The sequence below is a fragment of the Lepus europaeus genome, chromosome 20 (assembly GCF_033115175.1).
Source record: "Lepus europaeus isolate LE1 chromosome 20, mLepTim1.pri, whole genome shotgun sequence".
Classification (NCBI taxonomy): domain Eukaryota; kingdom Metazoa; phylum Chordata; class Mammalia; order Lagomorpha; family Leporidae; genus Lepus; species Lepus europaeus.
Window position 1 is genome coordinate 6,470,747 of NC_084846.1, and position 16,638 is coordinate 6,487,384.

Sequence of the window (16,638 nt, forward strand, 5' to 3'; positions counted from 1 at the left end):
AGACAGGGGTGGGGGCACTTCCTGAGCAGGAACAAAGCCGAGGTGCCGGGCCGCCGAGGTGGCAGTGACCCACGACCCTGAACTTGGGCGCCAGCCGCTTGGCAAAGCCGGAGCCCCGGCAGCCGCCCCGACCCCGCCGCCCACCTCCCCAGAGGCTGCGACAAAGGGGAATCGGCATTCCAGGGTCCCACTCTGAAACTTGCTTTCCAGGCCCGGGCGGGGAGGCCCCACCCCTCGCGGGGACGTGGGGACAGGGTGGCTGGGGAATTCCCCAGACCCCATCTGGTTCAGGTGGGACGCAGCCCCGCCGTACACGGGTCTCCAGGCGCCCTCTGCAAGTCCTGCTGACCTCGGGGACCCCGGGCCCAGCTAAGCCCCGGCACCAGGGGCCTGGAGCTCCCTGACCGGCGGGAGGATGCTAACACTGGCCACTTCCCCTTCGAGTGAGCGCTGTCCTCTGCCAGCAGCAGCCCGGCCTCTGACCCTCGGGATGTCCCCAGGGCGGGCGCGTGCCCTGGGCCCTCTAGCCTGGCAGGGGCGGGTGCCAGGGTGGGATGCTGTGTGCACAGCAAGGCTCTCCCACGCCGTCCCCAGCTTCCCGGGGGAGCCACGGCGCTGGAGCAGGAAGGGAAGTTCGGGAACTGGCTGAGCGCCCGGGTGGAGCGCCTGGCCCAGGTAAACAGCTGTTTGCTGTGTACACGAGGAGTCCGAGCAGCCTCGTGTGCCTGGGCGGCCCAGGCTGCCTCTGGACACGGCCACGCGTGAGTTCTCGGGCCAGCTCTGTGATGGTGGGGGGCGGCTGCGGGGCGAGGTCCCCACGGGCCAGCTCTGTGACGGTGGGGGCGGCTGCGGGGCGAGGTCCCCACGGCCCGACCCTGGCCAGACCCATGCCTGGGCACAGTCACTGCGGGCACCCTGCAGCCTCCCCACGCTCCTTCTGCGGCAGGAGCGTGTCCCCTCGGCTTCCTGTGGATCCAGCGGTCCCAGAGGGGCAATCCCAGCTGCGCCTCGGCCTCTCCCTCCCCACAGGAAGTCGTAGACACAGGTACGCGTGTGCACGCATGGCTTGGGTGTGACACAGGAAGTGCTCCCCCGCCACACACTTCTTACGGTGAGCTGAACCGCCGGCTCCCCCGGGACGGGACCCACAGGGCGCTGGCAGGGCCCAGGGCCCTCTGCTGTCCTAGCCCCCCTCCCCGCCTGCTCTGACGGGACCCCGGGCCCTGCAGTGCGGCTGCTGCCTCTCCTGTAGGGGACCCAATGCTTACAGGAAGGAGCTGAACACTCGCTCCCATTAACGTCCCGAAGGCCCTCAGATAGCGCAGGCTTTCTCTTGCACCCAAATGTACGACCTCCTAAGTCTGCCTTCCACGATCTTTCCAGGGTCCCCGCCTCGGCTGCGCGTGGAGCTCTGCCCTGGGCCAGGAGCCTGGCCTTCGTCCCGGCCCCTGCCCGGTGACCTGGACACGAGGGCAGTGCTGGTGCCGGCCGTGAAGTCTCAGGGCGCGGTGCCTGAGCTGGAGCCCCAGCTCCGCTCCCGACTCCTGAGGCAGGTGTCCCAAGTGGCAGCCTGCTCTTGGGTTTGACCCGAATGTCCGAGTAGGGCCAGGCTCTGGGGGCTGGAGGGGTCGGAGGGCAAGGACGGCTGCTCCTGGGTCGCGTGTCCCCCAGCCTGGAGGCTGATGTCTCTCCCAGGTCTGGCTGGCACCACCAGGATTCCTCCAGCCCCCACCCCAGGGCCCGGAGCCACCCCCAGATCTGGGCATGCAAGGAGCCTCGGGGGCCTGTGCTGCAGGACCTCAGGCTGGGGGGCTCAAAGCCCCGGGGCTGCACTGTGTCCTAGTCTGGGGGCTGAAGCCCACACCACAGGCATCGGCCAGCGCCCAGCAGGATCCAGGGGAGGAGGCTTGGGGCTCAGGAGCCCCTTGGTCTGCGGCCACAGGGCTCCAGTCCCTGCCTCTGCTGTGACGTGGCCGCCTCCCCTTCCTGTCCTGTCTTTTCTCATGTGACAACACAGCCCACCCTGCGTCCACGGATTCAACCAACCACTAACAAACTATTCAGAAAAAAGGGACTGTGCATGGGGCCGGCGCTGTGGTGGGCGAAGCCACCGCTTGTGCCGCCGGCATCCCGTGTGCACCCTGCCGGTTCGAGCCCCGGCCGCTCCACTTCCCATCCAGCTCCCTGCTAACGCGCCCGGGGAAAGCAGCGGAAGATGGCCCAGGTGCTTGGGCCCCTGCACCCACGCGGGAGACCCGGAGGAGGCTCCTGGCTCCCGGCTTCCGGCTGTGGCCTGGCCCAGCCCCAGCTGCTGCGGCCACGCGGGAACTGCATTAGCAGATGGGAGACATCTCTCCCTCTCTGCGTTTCAAATAAACAAATCTTAAAAAAAAAAAAAAAAAAAAGGAACCACGCCCGCACTGAAAGCGTGAGGACTCCTCTCCTGGCCACCGTCCCCTAAACAGCGTGGCGTGCGACGGCGTCCCCGGCTGAGGTCCCGGGAGCGGCTGAGGAGTCTGCTGTCTTTGGGGGGCTCTGGAACCAGACCCCCGGCAGCTGCCGCTGGATTCAAGGCCCCCCGATCCGGACGTGCTCACCCCAGGACCCTCCTTCCACGTGAGGCCCGAGGAGGGGCCGTGCACGGCCAGCTCCAGGCCTCCAAGGGGGCGCCCATTCTCCAGATGGGAAAAGCAGGGCTCAGCAGGGGAGCCAGGGCTGCCCATGGAGCGAGTGGCACCTGGGCCGTCGGTGACTTGAATGACTGGGGGCCCAGGGACCAGTCTCCCACAGAGACGCCCTGGCCGTGGGCCCCTTGTTTCTAGGCAGGGGACCCCCACACTGCGACACAGCTGTGCTACACCCCGTGCCCAGCCCTGCTCGCAGGGGCCCCTCTAAAGGTGACTTCTCGGATCTCCCTGACACCCCCCCCTTGCTGCTGGGACCCGTGCCTCACTCACCGCCAAGCCCCTGCGTGGGGGGGTCCCACGGCCAAGGCTCTAGGACAGCCTGGAGTGATGGGACTATAGCTACTTCTGTGGGCCGAGATGACATTTTGGGGCAGCCCCGAGGGTCCGGCCTCCCCCAACATAGAACATGGCCACACCCCTGGCTGCTGGTGACTTGCTCTGGGGCTGGGCAACCATCACCATGGAAACCGACCATGAAGTTACAGGGAGCAGGCAGGCGATGGCAAAGCGGTGCGGGGCAGGAAGGGAGGAGCTGTGGGCTCCGGGAGTGCCTCAGTTTCCCCTCTCACTGGCAAGGCGAGTATGGTCCGGTCCTCTGCTCCCCCCAGCCGCACACCCACCCACTGCCCCAGGGCCTTTGCACGGCCAAATGCCTCTGCCTGAAAAGCACTTCCCAGGGGGCCAGCTGCCAGCTCCCACTCTGGGTTCCTCTCCCCAAAGCCTGTAACGGCCGGGGCTGGGAACTCCACTCCCATGGGGCCACCTGCTGGCCCTCAGCACAAATGAGCAGGCAGCTGGAACTAGAAGAGGAGAGCAGGATCCCGGCGCTCAGGCTAACTCCGCCCGCCTGCTCGCTGGGGTTCTGAGCACCGTTTCCGCGCGTGCAAACTGCGCACAGCCTCTCTGGACAAAGAGCCGTCCTCTGTGCGTACTCAAATCGGGCTGCCTGGGTTGCTCTTTTTCGGTTGTTGAGTTCCTTTTAGGATGCATTTATTTATTTATTTATTTGAAAGGCAGAGCGTGACAGAGAGATCTTCCCTCTGCTGGTTCACTCCCCAAAAATGTCTGTGACAATCAGGGCTGGGCCAGGCTGGAGCCGGGAGCTGGGCGCTCCATCCAGGGCTCCCACGTGGGAGGCGGGGGCCCCAGCACTGGGGTGCTCGGCAGTGGGATGCTGGGGTCGCAGTGGCAGCCTGGCCCTGTACCACCCGCCGGCCTCACAGGGTCGGTGCAGGCTTGAGCTCTTGCATTTAGGTTTCTGGTGTGATCTGGGGTGACGCTGGCTGGCTGTCAGCTTTCTGACCGCCCCCGCCCCCACCCCCATCCCGGCACACATGGGTCCCCAGGCTGGCTGACAGCGCCTGGCACACCATTAAGCGCGCACAGGAGGGGATCACCGTGGAGGGAGGGAGGAGGGCGGGAGGCCCCCAGCCCCCAGCCCCACTCAAGCGGCCTCCTGGGTCTCCCAAGCGTAAACAGAGAGCGGAGCACACAAACACAGCGGCCTCGGAATGCCTTTAATCAGGCTCTCAGCCGCTGCCAAGGCCTGTCCTGCGGGGGGCCGCTGCAGCACAGAGGCGCCCCCTGCCCCCCGCACGCCTGGGGAAGAGCCCCCCCCCAGCGAGGCGACCCCGGCCCTGCCGGCTGGCCGAGCGCCCAGGGCAGGGAGACACAGCTGCACCCCCCTGTCTTCAAAGTGGGGAAACCGAGGCTTGCCTGAGGCGGCCTGGCCTCCGCTCTGAGCTTTCCCCAGCCGGCCGGCAGGGCGGCCTCCTGCCCTCGTTCCGGAATGTTCCAGGAGTCCCCCTGGTTAGACGCCCTTGGCTGCCCAACCCCTGGGCCGCGTGGTCCTACCCTGCGCCCTGCACCCACCATTCCCTCGAAGGAACTTTCCACAGCGGCTCCACCCCTGCCCCAGCCTGCTCCGGAGGCCTCAGAAATACAAGGAGACCCCCAAAACCTAATGGGGAAACACAGAATCAGGAGAGAAGTTGAGGGCCGGTGCTGTGGCATGGCGCTTAAAGCCCTGGCCTGCAGCACCGGCATCCCATACGGCGCTGGTTCAGCTCTCTGCTGTGGCCTAGGAGAGCAGTGGAGGATGGCCCAAGTCCTTGGGCCCTGCACCCCCGCGTGGGAGACCCGGAGGAGGCTCCTGGCTTTGGATGGGCCCAGCTCTGGCCGTCGTGGTTTTGGGGAGTGAACCAGGGATGGAAGACCCCTCTCTACCTCTCTGACTCGTCCAGATAAATGTAAATAAATCCGAGAGAGAGAGAGAAAAAATTGATTTGGCTGCCAAAAAAAAAAAAAAAAAAAAAAAAAAAACACTTGGAAACTCGTGCCTAGCTTTTTCATAACAAAGTATCTTCCGCGGGCTTTGCGAAGACCCCCCATCCCGTGTGCATGGATTTCAAACGCTGGGCAGGAGGCACTGAAATCAGCTTTGCCTTCAACTCCATTTGCTGCACGCGGCTTGAAGGCCCCTCGTACGGAGACCGGGCTGCCCCGACGACCGCGTCCATTCTCACGGTCATGGTGGCTGCAGGTCCGAGGTCCAGGCCCGCGGGGGCCCCTTAAAGGCCCCCTGTGCTGGGGGGTGGGGCTTCAGCATCTGAACTGGGCAGGGTCAGGGGACCCTCCAGCCCAAAGCCCCCTTGCCTGTGTCTATCCCACGGGTCACTGTGCCTGGCAGCAGGGGCCTAGGGCTTCCTCCTGCAGCCAGGGTCGGAGCTGTGGAGCCCCGGGGAGCCCCACCCCTCAAGTCTTCAGGGAGGACCCAGGGCTGGCCACGCCCAGGGGCACCGCATGGGCCTGGAGAGACCAGGGCAGGACAGGCAGGAGGCCGTGGGGGTCGTTTGTGGATTCAGGCGCCTGAACGTACAGGGACGCGCGGGCTCACGGGGGCAGGCGACGGCTGGCGGGGACAGCTGTCCACCTGGCAAAGGCAGGCGACACAGAGGTTTCAAGCCCAGCAGCTCAGGGCAGCCCCATATAGGACCGAACCACGTCCTCCCCAAGGCCATGCCCGCCCAGGCTCCACGGTGACCTCGGCTGAAGCAGTGAGTGGGAGGTCATCTGGGCTCGGGGAGGTCCCTTGACCAGTGACCAAGAGGACAGGCAGACGGGGACAGAGGGGGAGCAGCCACCAGGCCCGGAGCACCAGGGGCAGCTGGGGCCGATTCTCCCCCGGGAGCCTCAGGAGGGAACCAGGCCGCCCTCACGTGAGCCGATACACAAATACGCCAACACACCGCTGTGGGCTTATCACACCAGGGGTCCTCAGGGTTTGCCGCTGCGGTCTGCAAGGCCAACCCAGCCCCTTCCCCACCACGCTCGGCCCCGGGCTGGTGCCTGGGAACAGGGGGCCCTGGAAGTGAGTCCCCCGCTGGGGGAGGCAGGGGCTCCGGGTCTAGTCGGTGGGGCAGGACGATGGCAGGGACCCAGCAAGGGGGGTCGGGGAGGAGATCGGGGGCGGCGTGGAGCCTGGGCAGGATCTGGGGGCGTGGGGACAGGACAGGCCAGCTTCCGGGCGGCCACTACAGAGGGTGGGGGGAAGGCCACACTCAGACGGCTGGGGGCAGTGACGGCCTCATGGTGCCCTGCCGGGTGGGGGTCTTGGCACCTCCCTGGAAGACTCTGCCAGATCCCCCCACAGCCACCCCAGGAGCTACACAGGGCACAGACACGGAGGTCGGCCATGGCTGCCCAAGGCCCCCGCAGCAGGGAGGAGATGGAGATGCAGTGGGCGGGGCCTCTCAGACACACGCCCACCACGTGATCACAGCCCTGGGCCACGGCAGCAGGTCCTGGAGGTGCCGGTCACCTCCCCATACTCATGGTGGCTGGGGGGGTGGGCACGGCGGCAGCAGCTTCTTAGGCTCTCCTCCTGACTCTGGGGTCTGTCTGGGAGACGGGGCCTGGGGGGAGGGGCTTCTCCGGGAGCAGCGCCCCCACCCCGGGCTGGTTCGCTCCCCAAATGGCCAGGGCTGGGCTAGGCTGAAGCTGGGAGCTAAGAGCTCCTTCCCGGTCTCCTGCGTGGGAGAGGTGGGAAGGACCCCCGGGAGCCTCTGGAGGGAGGGCAGCCCCCAGGGACGCTGGGACTTTGGTCTTCTGCCCTCCAGAGCGCTGACGGCTCTGGGGTTGGAAGCCTGCCCCTTGCTGGTTCTCTGTGGCAACAGCTCCAGGACACCCCAACACGTGGCTCCCCCCACTACCCGGGGCACACCCTGCTGCCCCCCCTTCCCAGGCCAACAAGCAGGAAGTCCCAAACAGCCCCCACCCAGGGCCGCAGCTGGGCTCATCACAGATCTGCCGCCACGCCCAGTCCACACCTGCTCCCCCCTCTCTATGCCTTTTTTTTAAGCCTGAAAACGAAAAGAATCCCAGTGAGAGCGCAGAACAAGGCACCTGCACAGCCCGGCCGCAGACAGGACAGCGGCCACCTCCCCGGTCCCAGCCAATCCTCACCCAAAACTCTGTGCCAAGAGTCCCGGGCTGGGGGCTCTCGGTCAACCTCTGTGACCATGCACGAGGGTGCTTTGCAAAGTTCGTGCAAAAAAGAATCAAAAGGCGAGTCCAGAGGCTGGCTCCGGGCACAGCGGTTAAGCAGCCACTTGGCTTGCCCACGTCTCACACCAGAGTGCCGGGTTCGAGTCCTGGCTCGTCCCCTTCCCGTCCAGTTCCCTGCGCATGCGCACCCTGGCAGGCAGCAGTGGCCCGAGTGCTCGGCCCCTGCACCCACGTGGGAGCCCCGGATGGTGCTCCCGGCTCCCGGCTCCAGCCCGGCCCAGCCCTGGCCGCTGTGGAAACCAGGGACAAGATCTCCATCTGTCTCTCCCTCTCTGTTGCTCACCCTCTGTGGAGGGTGCGGGGACGCCGGCCCGGGAAAGGACTGCATGTGAGGTGAAGGTGGGGGGAGCCAGGGCCCCTAGGAAGGGCCAGGAAGGTGTGCTTGGTGGACGCTGAGCTGCGGGTCTTCTGTGTCCCCCAGAAACGCAGGCCCCGTCCCAACTGTGTGTGTGTGCACATGACAGCCTCTGCCGGTGGCCTCCCGGGAGTGCGGCAGGCCGGGGAGGTGGGGAGCAGGCTGTGGACAATGGACTGGGGGACCTGGGAGCTCACCCTGCAGGCCAGGCAGGGCCCCCAGGCCGCCCCCGACAACTAGACTTAGCCTTCCGTCTCCCTGAGCCGTGGGAAGCCACTTCTGCTGTTCCGAGTCACCCAGCTGGTGACAGCGGCCTCGGGACGGGCAGGCTGAGGCCCCATGCACGTGTGTGCGTGCGTGTCACACCGCGAGAGAACATTCCAGAACTCCCCGACACTCCCCCACGCTCCCGCCCCAGCCTCGGGGCACGCTCTGCGCCTCTCTATTTGCAGCCGGGGGAACAGATCCCTTGCAGTTTAATTTTAAATCTCATCACCCAAACCACCAGCCGGGGAGGCCGCCGCTCCACACGGAGGCTGCCTCCCCCGCCCGCGGCCCCGCGGCCCGGGCAGGGAGCCGAGGCCGGCGCCGCCCACGCCGACATGCCGTCTTGACAATGTCAGGCCTGGTTTCTGACAGGTGCCTGACCCAGCCTCAGGGAAAGAAGTCAGAAACCCAGATGTGGTGGCCCAGGAGGGGGAGGAAGAGGCCCGGCCTTCCTCCGCCTGGGGTCAGCCGCCCGCCAGGGCCCCCGCGCAGATGCTGCCTGCGAACCGCGTGGCGTGGGGTCTGGGTTGAGAGCGCCCAGGCAGACGCCTGCACCCCCGCCCTGCCCCAGGACGGCAGGGGCCCCAAGAAGATAAGACAAAAGCCCGATGCCCTCATTACCACCGGCCCAAAATAGCTTTTCTGCTCCAATTTTTCGACTCGGCTCGGCGACGGGAGTGATTACGTAAACTCACGCAAAGTCGTCCGGCGACCTGGGGTCCTGGGCCGGACAGCGCCCAGCTCGGACCCCTCGGGCGCCTGCGCGGCCCCGCCCCGAGCGCCTGCTCCAAGGGGCCAGAGTCCCGGCTGGGGCCGGTCCTCGGCTGTGTCCCTGTCCTCAGACCACTTTCTGGGTCAGTGGCTTCCCGCAGCTCGCTCCGTCCGTCCAGGGGACTCCTCCCGATGCGGGCAGGGCCGGGACCAGCCTCGCTGTGCAGGACGGGTCGCAGGCAGCAGGGACAGAGGCCCCCCTCCCCCCTCAGCCCGCCCTCCGGAGCCCTGGGCCGCTCCTGTCCCTGGTCCCAGCCTGTGCCGCCTCCCAGCCGGACGCCTGCACAGCCTCCGCCCAGGTCTCCCCACCGCCTGGAGACGTGGGCCTTGGGCCTTTTCCTTGTCCGTCCAGCTTAGGGTGGCACTTCCTGTTTCCAACACACCCCCAGGTTTCCCCCTTACTGAGCTGACGGGCGGCTCTGGCTCCACAGCAGGTTCACCGCGCGGGGTTGGCGCGTGACCCGCCAAGTCCACTCCCAGAGGATGCTCCTGGGGAGCGAAAACCCGCGTCCACACAGACGCTCTCACACCACCACCAACAGCCACGGTGTGGAAATGGACAGGCTGGTGTTTGTTTTTTCTTTTCTTTTTCTTTTTTTTAATTAACTCCAAAGGCAGAGCGAAGGAGACGGAGCCTGGTGCGGGGGGCCTTCCATCATGGCTGGTTCACCCCCCAATGCCCACAACGGCTGAGGCTGGGCCGGGATGAAGCCGGGAGCCAGGAGCTCCATCCGGTCTCCCACGTGGGTGCAGGGGCCCCAGCACTTGGGCCGCCAGGGCTGTCTTGCCAGGCGCATTGGCAGGGAGCTGGATTGGAAACAGAGCAACCAGGACTGACAGACACGGCTCTGGCCCTCCAGCGTCCTGCTCAGCGCGCCCTGGGAGGCGGCAGGCGGTGGCTCCCGGCTGTGGCCTGGCATCTGGGGAGGGACCCAGCAGATGGCGCGCTGCCTCCCCAGTAAGTGAGAACAACGAGGCAACCACACGCACGGCGGCCACTGACACCTGCTGTGACCCAGCGAACCTGGAAAAGCCCTGGGTGAGCGGCGGCACAGGAAGCCCCGCCCACCCGCAGGCGCCGCCGCACCCGGCAGCCCTGCTCTGCTCCCTGCCCGGGCACAGCCCAGCTGCGAGCTCTTGCCTGGGGGGCCTGGGCCTTGGGGCCCCTGCAGGCCACAGGAGGCCACAGGAGGCCTGCCGGGGTGACACAGGCGCCCGACGAAAGCCCCTCTCGGGACAACGGCAGTGAGTGCAGCTCCCAGGGACCCCGCGGCCACGACTCTGCACCACGCCAGGATGAAGGGGGGCGGGGGAGGTGGGTTGCAGGCATTTTCACTTGGGTGGATTTACTGGCACATCCCGCCCACTGGAAGAGGAGCAGCGTCCGTGACCATGGTGTGGAAGTGGGGGAGGGCGAGGCCGCGGGAGCGCGCAGAGCCGCAGGGGCACAGCAGAGACCGTGGAGGCCCTCGGCAGCTCCTCTGCCGGCCACAGGGACTGCACTCCTGGGTACCGACCGGAAACCCTGATGAGGGCTGGCCCTGGGGAGAAGCGTGTTAAGCTGCCACCTGCAGCGCTGGCGCCCCCAACGAGCGCTGGTTCGAGACCCGGCTGCTCTACTTCCAATCCAGCTCCCTACAACTGCACCTGGGAGGCAGCAGCGATGGTTGGAGTGCTGGGGCCCTGCCACTCATGTAGGGGCCGGAGGGAGCTCCTGGCTCCCGGCTTCGGCCTGGCCCAGCCGCAGCCATTGCAGGCATGTGGGGAGTGGACCAGTGGATCCAAGATGTCTCTGTCTCAGTGAGTGACGCCATGGAAAAGTCCAGAACAGGCAAAACTCCACAGAGATGGGAGCAGGGGCGGCCACTGGGGGGGGGGGCAGTGGTGCTCATCACTCTCAGGTGGCCGACCTGGGGGTTGGGACTTAGCTGAGCAGGTGAGACTGGTCAGGGTTTTTGTTTTTTTTTTTTAAAGATTTATTTATTTGTTTGAAAGTCAGAGTTACACAGAGAAAAGAGAGGCAGAGAGAGAGGGAGAGGGGGGAGAGAGAGAGAGAGACAGAGAGAGGTCTTCCATCCGCTGGTTCACTCCCCAAATGGCCACCACAGCCAGAGCTGCGCTGATCTGAAGCCAGGAGCCAGGAGCTTCCTCCAGGTCTCCCACGTGGGTGCAGGGGCCCAAGGACTTGGGCCATCTTCTGCTGCTTTCCCAGGCCATAGCAGAGAGCTGGGTGGGAAGTGGAGCAGCCGGATCTCGAATCGGCGCCCGTGTGGGATGCCGGCACTGCAGCCAGGGCGTTAACCGCTGAACCACAGCGCCGGCCCAGTCAGGGTTCTGACGTCTGGCTCTGGCTTCTGACCCAGTTTCCTGCTAAGGCGTGGCCTGAGGGGCAGTGCTGATGGTTTGTGGTCGGCCCCCGCCCCCTGCGGGGGACCCGATGGCGCTCCCGGCTTTCGGCTGTGGCCTGGCCCAGGCCTGGCTGTTGAGGCATCTGGGGAGTGAACCAGCAGATGGAAGCGCTCGCGCTTGCTCTCTCTCTCTAACAAATCTTCAAAGCTTTTTAAATGGCTGCTCCTGCATGTCTTCTGCCCCAGTAGAAGAAAACTACCAAGGGGAAAGGAAAGGATCTCCCCGGGTTCGCAGCAGCTCGGGCAAACACGTGGCCGGGATGCTGCTGTGGCCGCCGCGTGCGCGCCGGGAACGAGGCTGGCTGCCGTCACAGGGCCCCTCCCACGGCCGCCGGGAAGGGGCGGAACTGCCCGGCAGCGACCCTGGGGCAGGACGGGCCCACGCCAGAGCCCGGCACCCGGTGGCCGCAGCTGTGACCTTCCTGAGGTCTGAGGAGCGCATCCAACAAAGTGGGGAGTGCTGGCCAACTTTTCAATCTTGTTTTTTCTTTTTTAAATGAACTGAAACATCAGAGTTGCTGGCTTCTCCCGACACGCGGAAAACCGACGGCCAGGAGTCCAGGCAGACACTTACCAGCCAAACCCCAACCCCCCGCAGGGAGCGGAGGCACAGAGCCCACCTGCCCACCCCTGCGTCAGAGCCCACCCTGGGCCGAGAGGGGGTCCCAGCCACGGTTCCTGGGCAGGCTGCAGACCCAGGGCTCCTGCTCCATTCCCCATTGCAGGGGGGCAGCTGCGTGGCCTCACCCGAGGCCTGGACGGAAGCCCCCCCCCCGGGAGTCCCTGACCCCATTCCCCCAGAAGCAGGCCATCGGGTTCCGGAAGGTGCAGAGCTGGGCGGTGCCGGGGACCACAGAGGTGGGGAACGCAGGTCTCACCGGCCCCAAACCCCAGCACCAGCCCCGCTGCCCGCCCCCGTTACCCATCGGGGCCCGGCTGGAGCAGACGACGGCTCCCGCTTCCGGAGGCTGGCACGGCCCCGGCACCCTGACCCCCAGCCCCTCAGTGTGTCCAGCAGCCCCCGAAAGCCTGCACGTGTGGCCCAGCCGGCAGGACAGGAGGTCTCGGCAGAGCTGTGCAGGCCCACAGGGGAGCCCGCCTCCACGCACCAGTGTTTCTCAATGGGAGGCTCCCACCAGGGGATGCGGGAGACCAGCACCCCCAGCAGGAGGCCCGTCGAAGGCCGCCGGGGTGAGCATCATGGCGAGGGAGTTCCGGGGAGCCCAGAGCCCCCAGAGGCCCGGCCAAGGGGGACGTCACTTGAGCGTGACGTAAAGCCACTGGCAACACCGAAGGCGGAGTGACCCGAGCTGCCCTCCCATCAGCTGAGAAGGACAGGACCCAGGGGCCGGCGTGGGCCAGGCAAGGAGGGAGCAGCGGCGTCCAGGGCACTGGGGTCAGCAAGGCAGGAAGGGGACCCCCGAGCCCGCTGCTTTCCAGGCTGGCAGGCCCAGTGCCGTCTGGACGGCCGAGCGGGCACCTGTCAGGGAAGAGTCCCCAGGGCGGCCAGTATCTGGAAGCACAGCTCCCAGGCTGAGCCCCGGCTCCCCAAGTGGTCCTGGAGAGCTGAGGGCAGGTGCACCGCCTCACCCCCACTCCCTGCACAGACACGCCCCGGCCAGCCCCGGCCGGCTCTGGGCAGACAGCCCCAGTGGTGAGCCTGGGACAGCTCCCACCGCACCTGCACACGCAACCTCCTGACAGCAGGCCTCAGCAGCTGCGTGCCCACCGCCAGGCATGGTCGGGGCCTACTCGTCCACGGGCCAGGCAAATGTGGGGCGAGGAGCGGGGATCAGGCCGGGGCAGTCCTGGCCCAGCCGGCATCTGAGTGCCACTGAGCTGGGGACAGGGGGCAGGGGTCCGTGGGAAGGCCCGATGGCAGCAGGAAGAGCGCAGGCCAAGCAGCCTGAGCCCACGCACACTGTCTGGGGCCACGGCCTCCACTCTGCTGTCCCCTCTGGCTCCTCCCCAGGGACACGCACCATGCGTGGCTCCTGCTAGGGGCCACCCGCAGCCCCCCTCCCAGAACACCCCTGGTGGCTCGCAGAGCATCCTCCGCCCCGGCAGCCCCGGCTGGGCCCCTCCCGTCCTCATCCCATCCTTGCTCCTCTGCCCCCACCCCTGCCTCCCAGCTGGCCACCGGCACCACACCCCTCCTGATGTCCAGGCCCGGGGGTGCTCCCCCAGGGCCCCGCGGGGTCCAACCTGGCAGCTGCCTCCCCTCAGATCCGGCCGCCCCCATGCAGCCTCCTCCCCCACCCCCACCAGGCGCCCCCCCAGCCTCCCCACCTCTGGCCTCTGGACCACATCCCACTCCCCACTTGGCCGAGGCCCTCTGGAAGCCACCTCCTCCCCTCTCTGCCTTGTTCCATGCCTGCCCACCCTGGGCCTCTCTACAGGCTGTTCCTCCCCGCCCCCATCTCCCTCCTGCACCAGCTCTCCTCCTCCAGGCAGCCCTCCTGGGAGCACCAACTGCATGGGCCATGGGCCTCGGGGCAGTTCAGGCACCAAGAGGGTTTCACAGGCTCCAAGGTGCAGCTTAGAGATGGGGAAACTGAGGCAGGAGTCAGCCAGCCGGAAGCCGACCAGGTCGCCTCCTACCCATGGCAGCCCGCAGAGCCAACGTAATCCCTACCAAAAGGCTGACGAGCGGTTTCCCAGACACAGAGAGGCCCATCCTGGTTCCCAAGGCACAGGAAGTGGGGGGGGGGGGCGGGGCACAGGTACAGCGGTGCAGCCACTAGAGTTGCACAGCACGGGGTGGCCGTGTCCCAGAGTGACTGGCTACCAGCACAGCCGGCAGACAGCAGGCACTGCGGCACCGTGGGTCAAGGCGCCCACCCTGCCTGGTGCAGTCCTGGTTCCCGCACGCTTCCCTCCCAGCTCCCTGCTGCTGTGCGGGCAGGCAGCAGCTGCGGGGCCGGGCGTCTGGGCCCCTGTGGCCACATGGAGACCCACATGGCTCCTGGCTTCAGGCTGCCCCGCCCTGGCCGTGGGAGCCACTTGGGCAGGGAACAAGCAGGTGAAAGATAATAAATTAATTTTAAAAGTTTTTAAAGATTTATTTATATGAGAGGCAGAGAGAGAGAGGTCTTCCATCCACTGGTTTACTTCCCAAATGGCTGCAATGGCCGGAGCTACACCAATCTGAAGCCAAGAGCCAGGAGCTTCTTCCAGGTCTCCCACATGGATACAAGGGCCCAAGGACTTGGGCCATCTTCCACTGCTTTCCCAGGCCGCAGCAGGGAGCTGGATTGGAAATGAAGCAGCCAGGACTCGAACTGGCGCCCCTATGGGATGCCAGCACTGCAGGCGGTCGCTTTACCCGCTACGCCACAGCGCAGGTCCCGCAAATAATTTTCAAGAAGGGCATCAAGATCACTTACGGGGCCGGCGCTGTGCTGCTGTGGGCTAAGCTTCCACCTGCAGCAGCAGCAGCATCCCATAGGGGCGCCGGTTCGAGTCCCGGCTGATCCACTTCCCATCCAGCTCTCTGCTGTGGCCTGGGAAAGCAGTGGAGGATGCCCAAGTGCTTGGGCCCCTGCACCTGTGTGGAGACTATAAGGATCGGCTCAGCTCCAACCATTGCAGCTGTTTGGGGAGTGAACCAGCAGACAGAAGACTCCTCCCTCCCTCCCTCCTCACTCTGTAACGCCACCTCTCAAATAAATAAATCTTAAAAAAAAAAAAAAAAAGACCATTTAACCAGGAAAGGACAGTCTTTTCAACCAATGGCTCCAGGGAAACCAGACGTCCGTACACAAGGAAGGAACGTGGCCCTGACTCCACACGGCACGTGAAAACTAACTCGGGGTGCAGCAAAGACCTCCAGCTGAAACTGTGAACCATAAAGCTAAACACACACACGCAGCCACACACACACAGCCACACACACACAGCCACACACACACAGCCACACACACAAACACACACACAGCCACACACACACAGCCACACACACACAGCCACACACACAGCCACACACAAGGAAGGAACGTGGCCCTGACTCCACACGGCACGTGAAAACTAACTCGGGACGCAGCAAAGACCTCCAGCTGAAACTGTAAACCATAAAGCTAAACACACACACGCAGCCACACACACACAGCCACACACACACAGCCACACACACAAACACAGCCACACACACAAACACAGCCACACACACACAGCCACACACACAACCACACACACACAGCCACACACACACACAACCACACACACACAGCCACTCACACACACACAGCCACACACACACAACCACACACACACACAACCACACACACAACCATACACACACAACCATACACACACAACCACACACACAGCCACTCACACACACACAGCCACACACACACAACCACACACACACAACCATACACACACAGCCACTCACACACACACAACCACACACAACCACACACACACAGCCACACACACAGCCACACACACAACCATACACACACAACCACACACACACAACCATACACACACAACCACACACACAGCCACTCACACACACACAGCCACACACACACAACCACACACACACACACAACCACAAACTACAAGCATGGGCCGGCACCACAGCTCACTTGGTTAATCTATGCCTGCGGCACCAGAGTCCGATATGGGCACCAGGTTCTAGTCCCGGCTGCTCCTCTTCCAGTCCAGCTCTCTGCTGTGGCCCGGGAAGGCAGTGGAGGATGGCCCAAGTGCTTGGTCCCTGCACCCGCGTGGGAGACCCAGATGGAGCTCCTGGCTCCTGGCTTTGGATCAGCGCAGCGCGCCGGCCGTGGTGATCATTTGGGGGGTGAACCAACGGAAGGAAGACCTTTCTCTCTGTCTCTCTCTCTCACTGTCTAACTCTGCCTGTCAAAAAGCAAACAAACTACAAGCATGGGCATTTGACTTGGTGGTTAAGACGCCACGCGGGACACCCACATCAGGCATCGGGGGGCCTGGGTTCAAATCCCTGCTCGGCTTCCTACAAATGCGTACCCTGGGAGGCCGCAGTGACGGTGCCAGTGGTCGGGCCCCTGCCACCCGCGTGGGAGACCCGGATGGCGCTCTTGGCTCCTGGCTTCGGCCTGGACCAGCCCTGGCCATTGTGGTCATTTGGGGAGTGAACCAGTGGAAGGAAGATATTCTCCCTCTCTCCCTTTCTCCTCCTCTCCCTCTCTGCCTTTCAAATAAAATAAAAATTCTGATACCGAAAGCACAGGCAACAAAAGGAAAAATCTATATAAACCGGACTTTGTCAAAATCAAAACCAGTTGTGCATCAAAGGACACCAGTGACGGAGTGAAACGGCCCCTCTGCCCCGGACGGGAGGAGACTCGCAGACCACACAGTGCACGGGGACGAGCCCCAGGAACAGAGGGCACTCTCACGCCCCCTCGACACACAGACAGCCGACCCACGGCGAGCAGCATCTGACCACGGTTAGGCCGCCACTCAGGACACCCACGTCCGGCCTCAGAGGGCCTCATTCGAGTCCCAATGCTGTTTTTAATCTGAGAGGCGGAGAGAGAGAGAGAGAAAGAGAGAGAGAGAGAGAGAGGTCTTCCATCTGCTGGTTCAC

At 64.8% G+C, this 16,638-nt stretch overlaps 1 protein-coding gene across 7 annotated transcripts in view; it reads right to left on the bottom strand.

Moving 5' to 3' along the window:
* The window catches only part of CRTC1 (CREB regulated transcription coactivator 1), a 58,281-nt gene that overhangs the window by 27,989 nt on the left and 13,654 nt on the right, over positions 1-16,638 (bottom strand). The window lies entirely within an intron of this gene.